The sequence below is a fragment of the Alligator mississippiensis genome, chromosome 16, assembly GCF_030867095.1.
Source record: "Alligator mississippiensis isolate rAllMis1 chromosome 16, rAllMis1, whole genome shotgun sequence".
In the NCBI taxonomy this organism is placed as follows: domain Eukaryota; kingdom Metazoa; phylum Chordata; order Crocodylia; family Alligatoridae; genus Alligator; species Alligator mississippiensis.
The window spans coordinates 16,673,381-16,695,943 of NC_081839.1; the positions used below are offsets into that span (position 1 = coordinate 16,673,381).

Here is a 22,563-nt window from a genome sequence, read left to right on the forward strand (position 1 = left end):
CGCGCGTCCATCGCCCACAGGACACGAGGGGGGTTCAACAGCCTCTCCGCCCCGCCCACCTGCGCCGCGGCCAATGGGGAGCTTGCGCATCACAACAGCGGGAGGGGGGCGGGGGGAGGAGTAAGGGGGTTCGCGCGTGCGCAGCGCAGCGCCGGCTGGGCGACGGGAACGGGCCAGAGCGGCGGGAAGCGGGAGTCACGTGCCCGCGCCCAGGCCCCGCCCCCCCGCTGCCGGTAGGGCCGGGACTGCGTCCGTCGCCCTGGAAACGCGGGGGGGAGGGTGTGTCACGGGCAGCAGTGGCGGAGGAGAAGGAGGCGGAGGAAGCTTCGACACCCCGATGGAGGCCGGGTCTCTGCACAGCCACAGGAGGCGGGGGGGGGGAACAGGAGCAACCCGGTGTGTCTGGTCAGCACTCCAGAGCCGCCCCCCCCCCCGCCGCGCAGACACTTGGCCCGGCTGTGCTGGAGTCCGGGACCGGGACTGGCCTTGTGAGAGAGGGTCGTCCTGGGCTGCAAGGGGTTGCCCACGGGTGTTTGTACGGGGGGGCGGGGGTGTAGATATCCACATATATACTTGTACACGTATACACATACGTGTGCATGTCGGTATACATACGTGGAAAGAGTGCGTGTGGCAGTGCACATACACTTCTGCCTGTTTGCGCACACCTGCATGCACACACACGCAGTATGCACGTGCACGCACGCTGTACCCTATATGCTACAGGTGCACTGCGTGTATACACCTACACATGCAGATGCGTGTGCATGCATATACGTACACACACACGTACATGCATGTACGTGGCTGCACGGGCTCACACACCGAGTGAGTGAGTAGGGGCGGGAGTCAGTCTACTATTTTTCATAATGAAAAAATGACTGAAATTAGTTTTGAGAAGCAGGTGCCACAAAACTCAGGCAAGTTGCAGAAGGGCGCCTGGAGCCGAAAGAGGCTGAAAAACCCCTGTACTGGGTACAGGAAGCCACGATGATCGCTTTCTCTACAGCATCTTCAATAGCAACTGGATATCTTTTTCATGCCTGTTAATGGGGACTGATTTCAGACATGCTCCAGTGAAGACATTAAGTAGGACTGACATTGTCTCCTTGTTTTATTCACCGTAGGCCTAAAGGCCTCAAGTTGCAGTTAGTTCGTTACTGAACAAACTGCCAGTTTTCAGGGAGTCTCCAGCACTCGACGCTCCTCACCTCCCGCTCCAGCGCTCGGCGCTGTCTTCCCCGGGCAATGACGCTCCTGGTTATGCCTCTGGCTTTGCTTACACAAAAAGTTGAACCAGTTTAACTCTGGTTTACTCAATCTGGTCAATTTAAGCTAGTGCACACCAATTCACAGGTGGTTTTCTAGGTGTAGCTTGTGTTGATAACTTTTTAAAACCAATTTTAATTAAATAGGCACAATATCTGGCTAGGTGAGGGTTGAAACATCATTTCCCACACCCGTTGCATAGTCATGCATGCACATAGGAAAAGAAAGGAGAAAGTGCTTGATGAAGTTATGGAACCACTTTGATTCCAGTTAATTTACTACATATCTGCTCCCTGACATAGGAAGTTGCTTGGCTTACCTTTCTAGTAGGATCTATTAATTTAGCAATAGCAGTTGTAATTATGCTTTAAAAATACTGACAGTAAAATCTGATTTCACGTGCTCCTGCATTTCGGGGGAGGGGAAAAATCTTGACTAGAAACTCTCACTTCTTGAATGAAACTTTCCATGCTTCAGAGCTCTCAAAGCTAAACAGAATTATTGAAAATTAGGGTTGGAAGTCTGTGTGTGCGTAGTTTTCGACAAATGAGCTGTTAAACTCAGTAAGACTATTAGCGCATGAGGCTAAATGTTTGCATAATCATTTGCAGAAGTGTGGTGTGAAACTAGTTTTACAAATACACAGCAAAGCTAAGGCACGTCTTACCTTTAAAGCAGCTAATCAATCTAGTATTATGACTTCGTTTGCTTAGCTAGAGTAAACGAAACAAAGGAAATGAGACTTAAAAGATACAGCATGGGATATTGGAGTTTTTACAGGTTAGTTTTATTCTGGTACTGTTTGTAGGCCACATTAGCCCACTGATTGCACTGGTTGTTGTGCAAACACACGTGAGCTTCATGCTGATGAATTACAATTTTAAGCCTTGGGACCGTTCTCTTTCTCTCTTGGTTGGAGGATTTGGACCAAAAAGGAAAAACACATGGAGGGGGGACTTTGGGGAAGTGATTGAACAGAACAAAATCTGAAAAACGATTCTGTGAGAATATCTTCTTTTACCACCTGTCATGATGTAGAAATAGGCAAGAGGTCAGTTTGGCTTTTAAATTCAGGAGCAGTGTGTAGGTCTGGGATGAAAAAAACCACCCCATTTCTTCCACCTGTTCCCTTATATACTAAGCAAATTTGATTTAGAGAAAGAAGGGTTTTCTTTTTACTAAAACTGCACTTAACCTTGACCTGGCAATCGCATAGCATCATAGCTCTTAACTTATTTGAAAATTTGATTACTGTAACTTAAAAAAAAACATCTAGGAATTAAGAACTGTAAAGTAATAGGTAGTGTGTTATTTTATCATCTCAGGTTCAAGCAGGACAGTTTCAGGAATGTATGACTTGAGAGAGGCAGCCAGACAGACCATCCAAATGCTTCAGTTGGCAGGATGAAGTGATATGCTAATGTAAGAGAAAAGGTGGGTGTACAATGGCAAGGAAATAAATACCCATTAAAGAGATGGGAGGTCTAGGACAGTGGTTCTCAACTTTTTTTGTACCAGGACCTATTTATGAAGATCGGTGGCCAGTCCCGACCTGCCTTCCCCCAGCCCTGCTAAAGGGAGCCCCCAGCTGCCCCTGTGCCATTCGGGCCGAAGTCCCGCAGTTCGTGCGGATTTCAGCGGAGAGAGTCCAGCCCCAGCACAGGCTGGAGGGAGGAGAGGAGGCCTGTGGTGGCCCCCCCTGCCCTGGTCTGGGGCTGCCGTCCCTCCAGCCCGTCCCTCAGCAGCGTCTCCCAGTTGCTCTGCCCATACAAGTATGAGCACCAGCTCAGTGCCACCAGCCCAGCTATGCAGCTCCCCCCGATGCCTCCTTCTCTTGCTGAAGGGGCAGGCGCCTACCCCTCCCATCCCCCCTGCCCTGATGCAGCCTTGGCGCCCGGCTATCTTCCCCCATATCTGGCAGGTACCCATCCCCCCTGCCCACACACACACAGTCCCCAAGTCCCGGACCTCCAACCCCCACTGATCATACACTTACCTGCATCTAGCCATTGGTGCTACTCCCAGGACCCTGCCTGGGTGCATGCAGGCCATGGGGATGTGTGTGCAGAGACACGTGTGCCTGCTGCCTCCAGTCACCCAAGCAGTAACTTGCAGGCAGGCTGGAATGAAGGTTATGTGTCTGGGGTATGACAAGCTAGATGTGTGTGGAATTAAGGGCTAGCTCGGAAGAAGATGATAGTGGGAGAGATTGGGGGTGGAGGGGAAGAGGTGGGAGAGGTGGATTCTTTGCTAGTGAGCTTCCCTGGGAGTCAGGCAGCGTGGGATAGCTAGAATCTTCCTGCGAGCCCAGCTGTAAGTGTTCGGATTCAATGCTTGCAAGCATAATAAATATTGTTATAGCTTTTTGATGATAGTGTTAGAGCACAGGTGCTCAACCTGTGGTCCTTGGGCCTGTTGCAGCCTGTGGAGCTATGATATCTGCCCCATTGGGCTCCCCACAGTTGGGAAATTTGGCGGTTTCTCACCTGTCTAAACTCTTTCCTTTGGTGAGGCACCCCCCTCCCCGCCCATTGCTGATGGATTGGGTTCTTATGCCCCTACCTTTCCTCCTTCCATGGGCTTCGATTGCGTACTGCTTGCATATGGATTGGGCACTGCCCATCCGTCTCACCGGACAAAAAGGTTGAGCACTCTTTGTTTAGAGTAGTGTTCTAACTGAGACAATCCAGGAAGTATGCAAAAGGAAAGGATTTTTTGGGTGTGGTGACTTTTATTGGGCCAACTGCGTGGTTGGAATTAAGTTAGATAAGCTTTCAAATGCAAGATTCATAAATTAATAGATTCATAGATGCTAGGGTTGGAAAGGACCTCAACAGATCATTGAGTCCGACCCCCTGCCTAGGCAGGAAAGAGCACTGGGGTCAGATGACCCCAACCAGATGCCTATCCAGCCTTCTCTTAAAAACTCCCAAGGTAGAGGAGAGCACCACCTCCCCTGGAAGTCCATTCCAAATTTTGGCCACCCTTACCGTGAAGAAATTTTTCCTGATATCTAGCCTAAATCTGCTCTTTGTCAGTTTGTGACCGTTGTTCCTTGTTACCCCAAGAGGCGTCCTGGTGAACAGAGCATCTCCGGTTCCTTGCTGCGCCCCCCCTAATGAATTTGTAGTTGGCCACAAGATCACCTCTCAGCCTTCTCTTGTGGAGGCTGAAGAGGTCCAGGTCCCTTAGTCTCTCCTCATAGGGCTTATGCTGTAAACCGTTAACCATATAAGTGGCTCTCCTCTGGACCCTCTTGAAGCTGTCCACATCCTTCTTAAAGTATGGTGCCCAAAACTGGACGCAGTACTCCATCTGGAGTCTGACCGGTGCTGCATAGAGGGGAAGTGTCACTTCCTTGGTTCTAGTTGTCATGCATCTGCTGATGCACGATAAAGTGCAGTTAGCTTTGCTGATGTTTTTGTCACACTGACGATTCATGCTCATCTTGGAGTCCACTAGGACTCCGAGATCCCTTTCCACTTCTGTGCTGCTGAGAGGGTCATTTCCTAGCCAATAGGTGTGCTGGATATTTTTATGTCCTAGGTGCAGTACTCTTCATTTGTCCTTGTACTGCATCCTGTTGTGTTCAGCCTGCTTTTCCAACTCGTCCAGGTCTGCCTGCAGTCATTCCCTACCCTCCAGAGTGCTTACTTCACCCACAATTTAGTATCATCTGCAGACTTGGACAGAGGACACTTCATGCCCACATCCAAGTCACTGATGGAGACACTGAAGAGTACAGGTCTGAGGACTGAGCTCGGTGGGACCCCACTACCCAGATCCTCCCAGGTCAATACTGACCCGTCTACTACCACTCTCTGGGTGTGACCCGCAAGCCAATTTGCCACCCACCAGACTGTGTAAACATCTAAGTCACAGCCTCTTAATTTATTTACGAGAATGGGATGAGATACCGTATCGGAGGTCTTTCTAAAATCCCAAAAAACAACATTCACCTCTACTTCTGCATCAGCATTTTGTGACCTGGTTATAAAATGAAACCAGATTAGTCAGGCATGATCTACCTGCTACAGATCAATGCTGGTTGCCCTGCTTTATCAACGATTTGGATGACGGGGCGAAAAGCAATCTGTTCAAATTTGCTGATGATACTAAAATATGGGGAGAGGTGGGTACGTTAGCAGGGAGGGAGAGACTGCAGAAAGACCTGGATAGGTTGCAGGGGTGGGCTAACAAAAACAGGATGCGTTTCAATACTGACAAGTGCAGGGTGCTGCACTTGGGCAGTAGTAACCAGCAGCACACTTATAAGATGGGAAACTCCCTTCTTGAGAGCACGGAGGCAGAAAGGGATCTTGTAGTCATTATTGACTCCAAGATGAACATGGGCTGACAGTGCGAGGTACGGTCGGCGGGGCTAACCAGACTTTATCATGCAACCACAGGTGCATCTCAAGTAGGTCCAAGGAGGTGATCCTCCCCCTCTACGCAACACTGGTCAGGCCGCAGCTGGAGTACTGTGTCCAGTTCTGGGCACCCCACTTCAAGAGGGATGTGGACAACATGGAGAGGGTCCAGAGGAGGGCCACCCGCATGATCCGGGGACAGCAGGGCAGAGCCTACAACGATAGGTTACGGGACCTGAACCTCTTCAGCCTTCACAAGAGAAGGCTGAGGGGGGACCTGGTGACTGTCTATAAACTCACTAGGGGGGACCAGAAGGGTTTGGGGGAGACCTTGTTTCCCCTAGCGCCCTCTGGGATAACAAGGAATAACGGTCACAAGTTGTTGGAGAGTAGGTTTAGATTAGACACCCATAGGAACTACTTCACGGTCAGGGCGGCTAGGATCTGGAACCGACTTCCAAGGGAAGTGGTGCTGGCTCCTACCCTGGGGGTCTTTAAGAAGCGGCTTGATGCCTACCTGGCTGGGGTCATTTGAGCCCAGTTTTCTTCCTGCCCAAGAAGGGGGTCGGACTTGAAGATCTCCAAGGTCCCTTCTGACCCAACTTCTAGGATTCTACGATTATTTTTCCCGCTGGACCCTCACAAATATGATCCTTAATATTTTCAAAGACTTCCAAGGATGGAGGTGAGGCTGACTGGCCTATAATGACTTGTATCCTCTTTCCTCCCCTTCTTGAAAATGGGGACCACATTGGCCCTTTTCCAGTCCTCTGGGACCTGACCCGAGTGCCACGAGTGCTCAAACAGCCGTGCCAGTGGTTCTGCTATGACACCGGCAAATGCCTTTAGTACTCGCGGATGCAGCGCATCTGGGCCTGCTAACTTAAACACATCCAGTTCATCCAGGTGACTCTGCACCACGTTAGCGTTGACAGTTGGTAGGCTGGTATCCCTCTGATCCCATCTAAGAACCTGTTAGGAGACTGATCTTGACCCTTGTTCAAGGACACTGAGGCAAAAAACTCATTGAATAGCTCAGCCTTGTCCCCGCTGTCTGTCACTAATTGCTCCTGTTTCTTCAGTAGGGGTCCTGTGCTGCCCTGCGCCTTCCTTTTGCTCCCTACATACCTGACAATAGACTTCTTGTTGTCTTTAATTTGAGTTGCCAGCCTCAGCTCTGTAGTTGCTTTGGCCTTTCTAACTGCCACCCTGCAAGTGCGGGCCAAGTAAATACACTCTTCCTTGGTAGCTTCCTCCTGCTTTCACCACCTATATGCCTTCTTTTTTTTTTTGCCCTTAGGCTCTTCTGGATGTCTGTGTTTAGCCAAGGAAGTTTTTTGGCCCCTTTCTCCCCTTTCCCTCGCACTGGGATCATCTCCCTCTGTGCCTGAAGGATCACTTCCTTTAGGAACGACCACCCTTCCTGGACTCCCATCTCGCCAGTACTCCTCTCCTGCAGTGCATCGCTGGTTAAACTGAGCATGCTGAAGTTAGCCTTCCTAAAGTCAAGCACCTCCATCCTATTATTATCTTACCCACTCTACGCCGTATGATTAATTTGATTGAGTGGTGGTCACTGTCCCCAAGGTGACCACGAATCTGTAGTTCCCCTACCAGGTCATCCCCCACAGCCAACACCAAGTCCAGTGGGACCATATACTTCCTGTGTTAGGTGAACGGTTGGATTCGGCTGACTGCTCTTCTCAGCAGATGTCAGGGTAGTTTAGGTCCCCCATGACAACCATGTCCCTAGACTGTACGGCCTCTGAGAGCTGCCGCAAACATTCCCAGTCTAGCTCTGCTCCTTGATGTGGTGGTCTGTAGCAGACCCCCCTCACCAGGTCCCTTTCCCCTTGACCTCCATGTGTCCTAACCCACAATGCTTTAACTTTCTCTTAAGACTCCCTTCTGTGCACTCACCTGAACACTGTCTGAAGCCAATGACGCTGATGCGCAGTTCAGACTCCTCCTGCTCTCCCCTCAACTAAATAGGGATGGGAGAAAACCCCTTCCCACTTCCCTACAGCTGGCCCAGGTCACCTTATTGCTGCTGCTGGTTCCTTACCACCACACAGGAGCCAAGGGCACGCACATGCTTGCTTCAGCATCCCAACTAAAAGTCAAATGTTCTCAGTGAGGCTTGAACTCACAACCTTGGCATCCTTTCCCCAGGGCTGTTTTGTAAGTATTACATGCTAACCCACCACACCACGAGAGCTGACCTGAGAGGCTCTTTGTCACTATTTTAGAGCATTTGTTTAAAGTAATTGTATCTCTGCTATTGGCTTTTGGATTTAATAAAGACATTTGAACTGAATTACTGACACGCTCAATCAAATTCTAACACAACATACAGGGCGCATCCACATGTGTCACTATGGCAACTTTACTGTGCTGTATGTGTGGCACATGATTATTTTTAGCCACTACTTCACCGTAGTGGCACGCTATACCAGGGGAGCGTGTTGCAATGGGGACGTAGCTGCTGTTTGCTTGTAGATGCCCATGGATGCTACATCGCCAATTTTGTTTCTTATACTGCTGTTTTTCCAAATGTTTCTAATCATAGAAAACTAGGGTTGAAAGGGGTTCCAGTAACTATTCTAGTCCAACCCCTTGCTAAAAGCAGGACCATCCTTAATTTGATCATGCCAGAGACTTGTCGAGCTGGGCCTTAAAATCCTCCAAGAGTCCACCACCCTCTAGATAAGCCGTCCCAGTACTTCACCAGTCTCTTAGTCAGAAAGTTTTTCCTAATGTCCAGCTTGTTCACATCTCTTCTGTAGTAGGGGACACAAAACTGAACACAGTACTCCACATGTAAGCTCACCAGTGCAGAAAAGTGGGGAATAATGACTTCTCTCAGTGCTGACAACACTCCTACTAATGCAGCCCAGTATGCGGTTAGCCTTCTTGGCAACAAGCACGCACTGTTGGCACCTATTCAGCTTATTGTCCACCGTAACCCCCAGGTCCTTTTCTGTGGAGCTGCTGCTTAGCCAGTTGGTCCCACGCCTGTAGCGGTGCATGAGACTGTTCTGTCTTAAGTTCAGGACTTTGCACTTCTTCTGGAGCTTTGCCTTCTTCCCCTGCATGGCTGGTTTGGCGCCTGGCCATTCTTCCTTCCGTGGGACTGCCGTGGGGACAGGCACGCCCCCAACCTGCTGCTGTAGTGGGGCCTTGTCAAGCCCCTTGGGCTCAGGTTGAGGCTGACAAAGCCCCCTTTCTGCGCTGTCTTGGGGCTGGCGTGCCCCCTGCCTCCCTCTGCACAGATGGATGGGGCCCTGGCATGGCTTTGTTTAGAGCGATGTTTGAGCACCCCTTGGTTTGAGCACCCGTTTGGTTAGAGTTATGTGCTACCTGTGATGATCCAGGAAGTATGCAAGAGTCAAGGATTTTTTGGGTGTGATCACTTTTATTGGACCAACTGAATGGTTGGAATTAAGTTAGACAATCTTTCAAACGCAAAACGTTCTTTGTCAGTGTTTTAGAGCATTTGCTTAAAGCAGGTGTTGTCAGCCTGGGGTATGCCTACCCCTGGAGGTAATTTGAAAGGTCCCAGGGAATATACAGGGGCGGGCACAGATGTAGCACACCTGCTGCCTCACAGGAGCAGGGCCAGGGCAGAGGGAGAGCAGGGCCCACAGAAGCTGCACTGCTGCTGCTCTGCCACTCACCATGCCCCTGCTCTGTGTCTGGCCCTCGCCACCCCCACCTGCTCCGCATCCGGCTGCTCCCACCCCCCTGGGGGTACACTTTTTAAAAAGGGGGCTGCCGGGGGTACACTTACTAAAAGAAAGGTTGAAAACTACTGGCTTAAAGTCACTATACATCTGCTATTGGCTTTTGGATTTAATAAAGACATTTTAGCTGAGTTACTGATGCACCCAATCAAACTCTAACACAACATGCAGTGTTGTTCTGGCTTTTGAAGACTTTGCCCAGAAACCTGTGCTTTTTTATTAATTGCTGATCATTTTACAGCTTTTAGAGAAAAAGGAAATTAGTTAAGCTCTTTCTGAGTAGTAAGATACTCTTATGTTTATTAAAAGCTTAATGAAATTTGGGACAATAACCAAATAATACCTTTAAAATATTTTTTTGAAGTTATGAATTTATATTAGGGGCGCACCGATAGAGATTTTTGGGGCCGATATCGATAGCTGATATTTAAGGAGGCATATTGGCTGATACCGATCTGGTTTCCGATACAGCTACCTCCAGCTGGTTAAGTCCGGTCTGGTGGAAGGGGAAGGGGAAGGAGAAGGGGAAGGGGCGTGGCGGGGGTGCAGATCAACGCCGCCTGTGGTGAGGGAGGAGGCAGAGGGAGGTGCTGCCCAGGCGGGGTGGAGGGGACGGAGCCACAGCTAACGATGGGGGGCCGGCTGTCACCGCTGCTTGCAACCCGGGAAGGCACCAGGGAGGTTATGCTACAGTCAAAACTGCAGTTGAAAGGGATTTCTTCTTTCCTTTTATTTTTGTTAACTTACGGAGGAGGAAATAATTTCAGTTCGCTTTAGGAATAGGTCTTTTCTTTGCACCTGTTTTTCCTAAGTTAGTCCTTGGAACAATACCGGCTCAATTATAGTGAAGTAATATCATGCGTTTTGAGCTTGGGGAATCCACAGACCGTGTAATTCTCTGCATTTCCTCCCCCTTCCTTGCATCCCACTTTTTGACAGTGTCATTCTGCTGGAGCTATGCTGGAAAACCTTGCAAGCTTGCGTGTGCATGTGTGTGCGCGTGTGTGTGTGTGTCCACACATGCTGCATGCAAAATCCTATACTTTGTTTAGTCTGCAGAACCTCTTCTGTTAGCTAATGCTCCAGGCTCCGCAAAGGTGCAGTGAGAGAGGAGCACTAGTAAGTACCTAAGGCAGAAAGCAAACAAGGGCTTTATCACTGGTCTTTAACTCCTATCAAAAGGGGAGTGAGGGAGAAGTCATTTAAACATGAGGCTTGAATGAAAATTAGCATGGATTAGTCACAGTTGTCCCAGGAGTCCTGTTATCTCAGGTCACAGGTACTTATGGTAGGGAGTGGGGTACTTTACCTCTAGGATCCCCAAATGAAAGACTCTTGAGGGAGCCAAGAGGGGGAGGAAGAGTCCTGGGTCTGTTTTTAGCCAAAGGGAATTACCCTTGAGGCATGGCAGGAGTAGTGTGTGTCTCCCTGTCTTTTCCCAGTGGATGAGCTCCTGGGCAGTTCATGCATGGGGGAAGGATGACTCTCTAGCCTGTTCCCCGCAGGTAAACTGCAACAAATTGAACTGATTTGGAGAAACAAGTGGGTTACGTCTGAGCAGCTTCCTTGTTTGGTAGTCAGTTGGCTGAAGAGTGGTTGACGCTGATGTTACTTAATACTAAATTTACCCTTCTGTGGCCCCTGGCAGAGAGATCGGGGCATTCATCCTCCACTTTGCACAGGCTTGAGGGAACAACCTGGCTCCCATCTTAGTTTTGAAGAACTTCATTGCTGAAAAATCAAATGTGCACATGTTCCCTAAGGAACGTATCCATTCAAAGGCATGAAATATAAACGTATATTGTTACGTGCAAATGCTTTGCACAAGTACATTTGCTGGATGCTTTTGGTATGTTCTTCAAGCAAGTAGTGTCGTTAGCTGTTAAATTCTTGACTCCTCTGTTAGGCTTGGGACAGAAATTACACACAAGCTGGTCCAAGAGATTGGAAACAGGTTCAGATCTGGAACACAACAGAAGGATGGTGCACGTAAGCCACTTTCAAGATTGCCGAAACGGGTTTAAGATAAGCCTGGATGGATGTAGTATTAGACTTTAACTGATTTAGATTAAATTGGTTTATTGTACTTCTGACCCAGACCCTCTCCAGATTCATATTAACACATAGTCCCCCAGCATCCCTGGACCTCTGCCAGCCTGCAAGGGAAAAACCACCTTTGCCCACATTTTCCTCCATTAAAAGACAATCCACTCTTAAAGTTTGTTGATCCAGTTTTAAAGTTTGTTCGTGACCCTTTCATAGGCACTTGTGAGCCCCTTTTGGGACACAACCCGCAAACTGAGAACCGCTGCGGTAGAGCAGCAGGGTCGGTCGCGGAGCGCGCTGCTGCGGAGCGGAGGGGCAGTGCCGCTCAACCCTTTGAGACGGATCCCACGTACCAGATCAGACCTCTTTGTGGGCCAGATGAAGCCTGTGGGCTGTAGATTGCCACCCCTCTTATAGCTCCTTTTCAGCTGGGGCTTTGCAGATGCTTCTGTTACGTTGTTTCTACATCGAAAGACTCATGCTACAGGCAGGGTAGGCTTTCACCTCATAGACTAAGTCAATCAGAGGTGCGTAAGCTTTTGTAAGCTAGCTCGCTTCTTACCCCTTTCTTTTTCCTCCCTTCCCTACCCTTTGTTTTCCAGTAACTGCTCTCTGTTTAGAACCGCTGCTTCCTGAAACGTCTTGTTTGACAACAGAGCCGTCCAATTTCTGAGTGGCTGGGGCTGCAGCCCCCCTATCCGCATGCTGTAGGGGCTGCATGCCCACCAGAGCCGCATCCTGCACGAGCTGAAAGGGGTCTGCAGGACCTCCCCAGCCACAGACTCCCTTGCACCAGGACTGTGCCGCCCTGCCTTGGCCCTAGTGCAGAAGGGGTGGCGGGGGGAAGTGGGCACGCAGGAAGCAGATGCTGGGCTAGGGAAGGGGATTTTGGTGGCAGCAGCAGCAGCGAAGCGATGGGGCAAGCAGATTTGGGACTGGGAGTGTGGGAGCTGCACACAGCCCACGGGCCGCCAGTTGGATGGCCGTAACTGTTTGGCTTTCTGTGGTTTACTCTCCTTATGTGCTGTCCCTATATTCATTTGAGTTCTCGTTGAGTTTTCCTTTTCTTACTCCTTTTTTGAAACATCTCCTAGGTTGATCCTGATGGTAAAACAAGCGTACCCGTTAAGATGACTGCGGGGAAAGTATCCTGTTTTCATCTACGCGGCCTGGTGAGTTCCACGATTTACATTTGAAAAGTACCTCTTACAGCACATGTCCTTAGAGCTGATTTTTTCTATTATATGATAAGCTTCTCATGGCTTTTCCCTCCCCCGATACGTGTGAAGTGGGTCTAGACTTTTGGGGAGATCGCATGTTTTTCTGTCGGCAAACCACAGGGCGGGTCAGCACTGCTATTTAGGACACCGTAACGTGCGACTTCTCGGAGCGTGTGACAAAGTGTTCCCGTTGACATTACACGGTATTTAGTATTGCCAGCCCCACAACCATCGCTAGTTGTGTCATTGCATTGCTGCTGCGGCTGTTGCATTTGTTAGCAGCAGCCCCTGAACTGACAAGCTCCACACGTCTTCAGGGCTCCCAGGAGGCAGTTTCCGGGCTGGCGTTATCACCGACCGACCGCGCTGGGCATGGCTTACGGCGCTAGCAGTGCCGCAGTGCTTGCAGCGGGCAAGCTGACAGCCTCTTATCCCACGGAGGGCTCCTGACGGTCGGTCCGTTCCCGCTGGGGATTTAACGAGCCCTTTGTTGGCAGCGCCTTCCAGGACGGGCAGTTTTCCTGTGCGGGGGCAGCCTCCCGCGTCCGTCCCGCGTCTCCCTGGACAGAGCAGGGCCGGGCAGAAGCCACGTGCTGTGGTCCTGAGGAGAGCAGTGCCGGGGCAGGGTTCAAGTCAGGATGTTGTCATCACGCTGGGGCGTTTCTCCACCTTCCTGCCGAGAGCGTCTCGTCTCCGCTTCCTGTGCTCCAACAGCCAGCGCGGAGGCGAGAGAGGCAGGGAGGCGGTGAGGGGACGGGAACATGAGCAAGGCAGATGCCAGTGCTGTGGGCCCCACGGCGGGGGGCGGCGTTGCCGCAGGGATTTTTCCCTGGGGCCGGAGGCTGCTTGTGACAGTCGAGGGAGCGGGGCTCTCATCTGACGGTCGGGTGCGAGCACGCTGGAACGATTCAAACGAGGCAAAGCACAGGCTCCGTGCCCCAAACTGGAAAGGTGTCGCTGCATTCGCGTTGTTCTCGGTTCGTTCCTGCGCAGCGTTGAAGCGTGTTCACGCTCGGTGACAAAGCTCGTTCACCCTGCGTGATGAAGTACGTTCACACACAACAGCGAACCACGTGGACACACAACGAAGTGTGTGCACACAAACAGCGAAGCCTGTTCACGCGCAGCAGCGAGCGGTCTAACTGTTGTTATGCGTGAGCTCGCTGAGAGCAACCGAGATGAAGCAGAGGAGAGGCCCCACACGCCAAACTGGAAAGGTTTTGCTCTGGTTCAATCCTCAGCTCGTTCACAGGCAGCAGTTAAAGCGTGTTCACGCTCAATGATGAGGCGTGTTCAAATGCAATTAGGTGCGTTCACACTCAGCGATTTAAGAGCTTTGAAACGCGTTTACACGCAGCGTTTAAGCACATTCGCATAGACGAGTGACGCGCCTTCCCTTCCTCCTCAGGGATTAGAGCTTACTATTAGCTGCCCCTTTGAACCCTGCCCCTGTGGAAGGACTCCCAGCGTGCCTGTGTGCCGCTAAGAGAGCTGTTGCTGGGAGCAGGGCCCCGCTGGACTGGAGAGGGTTGATGTGAGACGCTGCCATCGTGGGGCTGAGGCTTCCTTGCAAATCTGGCGCCTCTGTCTCCGGTTGGCAGCCAGCGAGAGACGGGGGCAATGAATCTGGGCATGCCTCTGGACTGCCTGGGTGGGCAGGGGCACCGCGGTGCCTTGCACTCGCTGGGCAGGAGACGTTGCGGGAGGGGTGTCGTGCAGGCTCACAGGGCCAGAGGATGCTGGGGATGGCTGCGGTACATGGCGTGCGCCTGGAACGGGCCTGCGGTGGCACGCTCCAGTCCTTCCCCCGGTGCCCGGTGGGTGCGGTGTGCGGGTGGTGGTTGTTGTTGTTCTCCCACCCGCAAGCTGTGAGCGTGTGTTGCTGAATCCTGTTGCTAATAAAGATGAAGCTGTTTGCTGTCCCACCAGTCGCTCTGCTGAACGCTGACTCGAGGACAGAAGCCCAGGGGCGTGGAGGTCTGAGTGAGTACCCTGTCCCAGGGACCCCGAGGCCAAGGCCAACACTGTATGGTGTCAGAAGTGACCTGTCGGAGTAGGCAGACCAAAGGCTCTCTGCAGAAGCAAGCTTGCATACAGTTGAGCAGAAGGAAAGCTGCCATAGCACTTTGCAAAAGCAAAGCAAACCACCGGTGCAGTTTGCTCCACAGGAGGGCCATCAAGCTGCAAAAGGGCAAAGTTTGCAAACGATGCGGAAGCACACGCAAGCCTAGATCCTGCCCAGCTTTTGGAGAAACCTGTTACAAATGCTCTGGAGCGAACCACTTTGCAGAAATGTGCAAATCAAAGGGAGAGGCTCCAAAATCTGCAAAAGGAGTCAGTACCCTCTATATGGGCGCAGTGTCTGCCAAGCAGCACTCACCGACCGTTGATAAGCAGAGTGCCTGGTATAGCGCAGGTACAACACAGGAGTTTTGATACGTTACAGTCTGCCTGGCCACTGACTCCCCAGCCCAGCCCAGCCCAGCCCAGCCTCTGGCTTCTTGACTTTTCATCCCATCCAGAAAGAGCACACACCAAGTGCTGAAACCTCCCTAGCCTGACGAAGGGTTTTTGAACCCGAAAGCTTGCTTAATAACTATTCTCCAACTATTTGGGTTGGTCTAATACAAGATATCAAATTCACCCAAGGAACCTTGTCTGCCTATGTCCTTAGCCCAACACGGCTACAACCTACACCCCTGGTATAGCACAGTGATGACCGCTGGCTTGCCAGCTTATTTGAAGTTAGATACTGGAGGGGAGGCAAACGCTATTCCGATAGCTGTAGCAAAGGCTTTGCAGGAAAACTGCAAGGCTCAAACTCATGTTACATTAGTCGCATTTGGCGGTGCACCCATGAAACCAAAAGGTGCAGGCATTGCAGGCTGCAAATCTGGTGCTAATGAATCTGATGTACCTTTCTACCTAACCGACGATAGCAACCCATCAGTACCTGGTAGGGTGGCATGCACCACGTCAGACCTCATCAGACGAGTCCACGGAATGGCCCCGGCCATACCCGCAACCAAGGCGGACCTTCTCAAACTATGTCCGGACGTTTTAAAAGGGGTGGGCCAATTTCCCGGTACCTACCACATCTGTGTCGACCTGGCAGTACCACCAGCGGTGCACGGGTGTAGAAAAATTCCCTGTGCAACCCTAGGCACGTAGAAGACTGCCCTCGAAACGCTGGAAGCTATGAGAGTCCTTATGAAGGTGACTAAGCCCACACACCCTGGGTCAATAGCCTCGTGATCGCACAAAAGAAGGATGGCTCGCTACCGCTTGGTTTATACCCGCGAGACCTCAACGAGGCAGTGTCAAGGCAGCCCGTCAGTTTTCTGGGCGGACTATCAGGTGGCAGCCCGTCCCAGGAAATGGTTTGGCTGTGCCAGGCTGCCAGCTGATAGTCCGCCCAGATGTCACTAACTACAGGGGTCTGAATAAAGAACTGGGATTTGGGCTGGGATTAGAGATGACACGGTTTGGCTGTGCCAGGCCCTGAACTGGCAGCTCCCGCAAATACTGTCCTAAGTGTATGGGCTTGAATAAGGAACTGGGTTTTGGGCTGGGTTGACGACAGGAAATCCTCTTTGGGCCACCCCACACCTCTGTGGCACTGGGTACTATCCCATACCCCCCAACCAGAGTCTTGCCTGGCTCAAAGTGCAGTTTTTGCATGCCAAGCTGCCAACTGACAGCCCCCCATGCCCACTGTACTCAGTACATGGACCCAAATAAGGACCTGGTTTTGGACTGGGGTTATGGCTGGAAATACTGTTTGGGCCAGTTCCCCCATCCCCACTGTACTAAGTAGACAGGCTCAAGGAAGGAATTTCTCATGGGCTGGGATTAGAGATGGAAATCCTTCTTGGGCCACCCCACACCATGCCTCTATGGCACCGGGGGACTCTCCCTGACACCACTGACCAGTCTGGCCTGGACCAGAGCGTGGTTTCTTCCTGCCAGGCTGCCAACTAACAGCCCCCCATTCCCATGGTACTAAGTATACACGTTTGACTAAGGACCGGGCATTTAGGCTGAGATTACAGATTGAATTGATGACCAGTGTCTTGCCTCGCCCAGATGGTGTGAGGTGGCCCAAAATGGATTTCCAGCCATGATCCCAGCTGTTACCAGATTTGCCTGTCACTTTGGGGTGTGCTCATTTATTAGGGGTACATTTCTAGGGTCTCTGCAATTCTATCAATGTGCTGCTTGTGTTACCTGTGTTTCTGTACAGAGCTGTATCTCTCTTCTGCAAGAGCTCACCCCCAATGGAGCTATCTTGTAGGACTCCGTTTCAGTGGGGCCGGGTTCCTCCAGCCACTAAATCAGTCAAATGCGCACGCACGCACGCGCACACACTCACTCACTCACTCGCTCGCTCACTCACTCACTCACTCACTCTCTCTAACACGACACGCGTGACCCGGCCAGGTTTGTCAGCATGTACAGGCTGATACCTTCATGTGCCAGGAATCAGTTCATTAAGGTAACACTACACTGCAGTCAGACACCAGCACACAGTGAACAGAATCCCTCTGAATCCGGCTGGGTGTCCAGCTGACACCCTCATGGGCCAGCTTTCAGTTCATTAGGGCACGCCTGAGCCAAACTGGGTCCATCAGCCTATACAAGCTGATCCTCTTATATGTCTAAACTCAGCACGTCCCAATCTTTTGCCCTAACTGTCCTAGTAGTGCTAGCCTCTTGATGAGCGGACCCCGCAGTATTTCTGGGCTTCACAGGGATCTTTGGCTTAGGTAAAAGAAGCGTTGCTGCAGAGCAAGTGGGGAAGGGAAGTAGAGAAGGAAAAATACACCTGGTTACCACCAGTTTGACTATAAAAGTTATTTATTGTGAAGCATATGAAATTTATAGTGGTACTAGTAGTAAGAGGCATGCAAGGGAAAACAAACAAAACAATTACAATATTATCCTGGCTTAATTGAGTATTTGGGGAAACTTAGCTGAAGCTTGTGCGGGCCGGGAGCGGTCCGAGGCCCTCGGGGGCGCGCAGCGGGCTGTGGCCAGCAGCCCGGACACGCCGGGTCGGGGAATGCAGGCGGCGCGCTAGAATTAGGCACGGAAGCTTAGTGGTTGATTAAGATTATTTTACTTACACCGAAGATGGTCGCGGTGCAGGCAGGAAAACTTGCTTGAGTTGCGGTTACAGACAGAAAAGAAGAGAGGCGGACTAGAGTTCCTTCCACGCGAACCTTCTAGCCCAATCCGGTTGAAGGCTCTAAACCCGCGAGCCCGTCGTGTAGACTGTCGGAAGAGGCTTCATCTTTTGTTAAGTGCACTGAAGGCATCTGTCTTGGGGCAGTGGATTGTTCTTGGTGCTGTGTATTGAGCTGGTCCCTGAGGGAATCATGATTAATTGGTAACTGGTAGCAGCCAGGCCTGCGGTGATCCCAGGTCCTGTGCCTCAAAACAGACGCAGTTGCACGAGCACCCATGTCACGAGTTTTGCCTGTCAGCAGCCAGAGGTGCAGGCCCTCGAGCCCAGAAGCCCTGCACCAATCTCCTTGACAGCTGGCAGGCCTCGTGGCCGCAGCAGGGGCCACCATCGCTGCAGTTTTCAGCCCGCTGCACCTTAACACACACGGTCATCTATGTCACGAGTTTTGCCTGTCAGCAGCTCGAGGTGCAGTTCCCCCCAAAACCCTGCACCGATCGTCTTGAAGCTTGGCAGGCTTCATGGCCTCGGCAAAGCTACCGCCCCTGCAGTTTTCACCCCATGGAAAGCTGTCTGTGCACCAGGCATGGTAGGATTGGCGCTGGGACAGTTGGCTGTGCTGGCCTCAGAGAATGGGAGAGCTTTGCATCTCCCTGGGTGATTATAGGATCATATTTCTGAAGACACATGTACTTTTGGGGCATCCAGAAGCAAAGACACATATTTTAATGGGATGGAAAGTGGGTCAAACCTGTTTCAAAGGGAGTGTAGAGAGAATGTCTGATCTTATGGGGAAGGGATGTTGACTGTCAGCACGAAGACTTCTTACATGAGCTCTGTACGATGGGAAACAGCAACGGAGAAGAGGTGGTGGGAGGTAGCCAGCAAAGTCAGTGACATTTAGGAGGCAGCAGTGCAGTATTGGACGTACCAAGTAGTTATTTCATCTCAGTGAGCAATTTTAATTCATTTTCAGCAAAATCTTAAAATCTTGAAGACCTGGACTTCTTCAGCTGTGACATCACAAACCTGAAGGATTACAGGGAAAGGATTTTTGAGCTGCTTCAGGAGATCACCTACCTGGATTGATTTGATCAGGAAGGTAATGAGGCCCCCAACTCAGAAGATGAAGATGATGAGGGTGACTTCTCTAAACATGCAGTCATTGGTTATGCCATTCAGTCAGTATCTAAATATAAAATTCAGACTAAAGTGACTGTGGAACTGCCGGACCACAAATCAGCTACGTGTGTCAGGTGAAGGGCAGTATCACATACTGCTCCTATTGGGTAATGCGGGGGGGGGGGTGGGCAATGCACTAGCAAAGAGAGTAGTCATGGATGCTGTGCACAGTTAAAGGAGAGCTGCACTTAGGAAAACGTGAGTACACATCTTTACACTGAGATATAACTATATAAAAGCAGTTATTTTATTGCTGGTAGCAAAAGCTGCTTTTTTTTCTTGTACCCGTCAACTCATATTTGATGCTGTGGCACATTCAGTTCTGTGTTTTCTCTTCCTATAGAAAGAGGAAAAAGTGGGATGTTACTTCTAGTCCTGTCTTTTTTTAAAGATTTCTGGAGAAGGTTTTGTAGCTGAATTGAGTCAGATTTCAGAAGCTCATTTAAGATGAGTTTACAAACAAGCCTTTGAGGTTTAAGCAAAGCTGTAAGGAATTAATTTACCTGCCTTTCAGAAGGGGATGAGGAGGATGAAGCAGATGAAGATGAAGCTGGTCCACCAGGAGAGTACAAAGAAGATGAAGATGGTGGAGGTTCAGATTTGGGGGAGGGGGAAAAGGAGGAAGAAGCTGGCCTTTCATACCTGATGATGGACAAGATCCAGGTAGGACTTACCCTATTCTACTGTAAGGCTCAGGATTTTCTTGATACTATCTAGCTATAAACGTGTAATATTTTAAACGTGTATAAGCATAATCATGTAAATCCACTATCATATGTGAGCGATAGAGTACTTTAGAGAGAGACCTTTTACTATCAAAGAAGTGCGTTACAGTAGGGGAACCACCGCTCTTTGGTATTCTCCGTTACCTTGCTCAACATGAAATGCTGCAAGATTCATTACTTCACGGCCTTGTAGAATTAGTATCATTCTACACCAGATCACCAAGTCCAATTTGGAGGAGAACGTGGCCGAAACAAATCCACCTGCCCTACCAGGATGCTCACAAGTGCCTGGGGCACTTGAGCCTTGAGAGCCATGCCCTCACCATGCAGATCTGCAGGTTGTCAGGTGTGGGGCTGGGGCTTCCAGGCATGGGGGAGAGGGTGAGTATGGAGGAGCTAGGGCCTGAGGGTGCAGGGAGCTGATCAGGATGTGAGGGCTGAGGCAAAGGGGAGACAGGCTGGGAATCCAGGAGTGAGGGCTGGCCACTGAGGAAGAAGTCAGGGAGAGGCTGGAGCTGTGGCCCTGGGAGTGCCGTGGGTTCGGCCATGCAGGGGAGAGCTGGGGCAGGGAGCGGAGACTTGCCCTGGGTGGGAGCGCATTGCCCTTGCCCTGGGTAGGAGCACAGGACCTTGAGCTGCTCTTAGTGGAGGGAGGTGGGTGGGGAGTTGGATCCTGGCATTTTGGGGAAGGAGAAGGGATTGGACGCTCCTTTCACCCCACTTATCTCAGGGCCCTTTTCTTTCCTAGCCAGGGGGGCAGAAAACCCGTGTGATGTTTGCTGAGCTGACCTGCAGGGAGCCTGATGGACCCAGGGGATGGGAACGGGGCTGTGTCGGGTTCGCTGCTCTGGGAAGGAAGCGAGTTAGAGCAGAGCAGGCATGAGGACCAGGACTTGCAGGTTGTGCCCTGCTCTGGCTCTTTGAAAGGAGTGCTGTCCAGCATGCCATAGTGAGGGGCATGGTTTGGGAGGACTCCTGGGTCCTGTTTCTAGCTGAGGGAAGGAGGGCAGGGGGTGGGAGGAAGGCTCTGTGGCTCAGGACTCCTGGCTTCTTTTTGGGATCTGTCACTTCCCCAGAATGAACCCACAAATGATCTGTGCATTGAATCAATTGATCCCTTGGGTGATGCTGTCAGCACGTACATGGAGGTGAGTGGAAGCAGCGCGGTGGGAGGTGTCCACTGCCCTGATCAGAGGAGGCCGGGGTTGGGGGAATACTGGGCCCATGGATCGGATTGAAGGGTGGATGGCGATACTGGGTTGGGGTGGCCTCATGGGTCCCATCTGTCAGGCAGAGGAAGGTAGTAATAGGTGCATGGGTCAGATCTAGGCTGGCATGGGGCTGCAGGGAAGCAGAAGGATTACTTGGCTGGGGGTGGACCCGTGGGTCCCACGGGAGGGTTTGTATACTACAAGCAGGGCCCTCCTGCTAGGGTCCCCGTTGGGTCCCAGTCATGCCCTTCCCTGCCCAGCCCTGTCCTGGCAGTGGCTGATGGGGAAAACGTGGGGTCTTTCCATTCTCCTTCAGTATGGAAATGACCTCTGCTTTGCCTCCCAGCCCGCTCGTGCTTTGCCTCCTGTCTCTTCACAGCGGTTATCAATGTGAGCCATGATGCACGACTGATCACGCAGACCAGCTGCCAGCTCTGGGTGGTGGAGGAGCAGTCCATCAGCCAGATCAACGGTGACTTCGACTGCAAGTGGGAGGTGCTGGAGGCCTCGGGCCAGGTCAGCATTAACTGGCCCCGGGAGTGACCTTGCTGTGGGGAGGCTCCTCGAGGACCTGCCCATCCCCTCTCAGAGACCTGCCTGCACAGCTTCACGTGCACCCACACCCAAAGGCCTCCGTGTAGAGGGGGCAGGGCCGCAGGCATGGTTGTGGGTTGAACTTTGAAGATGTGGGGTAGGGGCCTAATGCAAGACATGTTTATTTTTAGAGCTGTTCTTCTACACCTGCTGCTTTCCCAGGAGAGAGAGACTTAATTTATATGAATGGGAGGGAGGGGGTTGTACTGGAATGGTCTGTTTTAGGCAGGAGTGAGGGCTGTCCTTGTCCCATTGCTGGGTTCCTTGCCCCCCAGTCTGGAGAATGACGTGAGCCTTGTTTTGCATCCACCCAAGAAGATTATATTAAAATATAATAAAGGAAAAGTGGCTTGTGATGGGTTTTATTCTGAAGGGGTAGGAGTGGGGCTTCACAGTACTGGCAGGAGGGACACACCTGAGATTGCAGTGGACAGACAGACTGGGCTGAGGCATGGGGATGGAAAGAGCTTCCCTGTAAGACACATGGCTTGTCCCATCACAGACAATGATGGCTGAAAGGGACCTCAAGAGGTCACCTGGTCTAGTCCAACCCCCTGCTTAGAACAGGTCCACCCACAGCTATATCACCCCAGCCAAAGCTTTCTCTACCGAGGCCTTAACCTCCAAGGATGTAGATCCCACAGCCTCTCTGGTTAACCTATTCTAGTGTTTTACTACTCTCCATGTGAGGAGGCAAGGCCCTACCGGGGCTTGCCTGATCCCCAAATCTGATCTGAGAAGTTGGCCAAGTGTCTCTTGGAAGAACAAATGCTAAAAAGGATTGTGAGGGAGAAGCCTCGAGTGTCAAACACAAGACTGGAGAGCACCTCCTGCAGCTCCCCGCTAAGCCTTGCACTGGGGCAGAAATTGCGGCCCCCATAGTGACAGAGGGAGGGAGCTGGGCAGGGCTGGGGCTGCTGCCCAGCCAGGGCTGTGTGTGGCCCCAGTCGGAGCAGGATGGAGCCCGGGACCAGGGGGGCTGCAGGGGGACTGGTTCCCTGCTGCTGAATGCACTCCT

At 51.4% G+C, this 22,563-nt stretch overlaps 1 protein-coding gene and 1 long non-coding RNA gene across 8 annotated transcripts in view; both read left to right on the forward strand.

Moving 5' to 3' along the window:
* Positions 1 to 22,563, forward strand: part of LOC132246613 (short transient receptor potential channel 2-like) — a 578,215-nt gene that overhangs the window by 468,508 nt on the left and 87,144 nt on the right. The gene's annotated exons all lie outside the window — the stretch shown is intronic.
* On the forward strand, positions 140 to 21,890 carry LOC132246630 (uncharacterized). 7 transcript variants are annotated; one of them, XR_009458008.1, is made up of 5 exons: positions 140 to 233; positions 2,595 to 2,703; positions 12,523 to 12,600; positions 18,810 to 18,935; positions 19,530 to 21,890. It is a non-coding gene; the product is annotated as an uncharacterized LOC132246630 (long non-coding RNA). The 7 variants fall into 7 exon arrangements; XR_009458010.1 differs by lacking the exon at positions 2,595 to 2,703; XR_009458012.1 differs by lacking the exons at positions 140 to 233; positions 2,595 to 2,703 and having other exon boundaries at positions 10,861 to 12,600; positions 19,530 to 21,467; positions 21,677 to 21,890.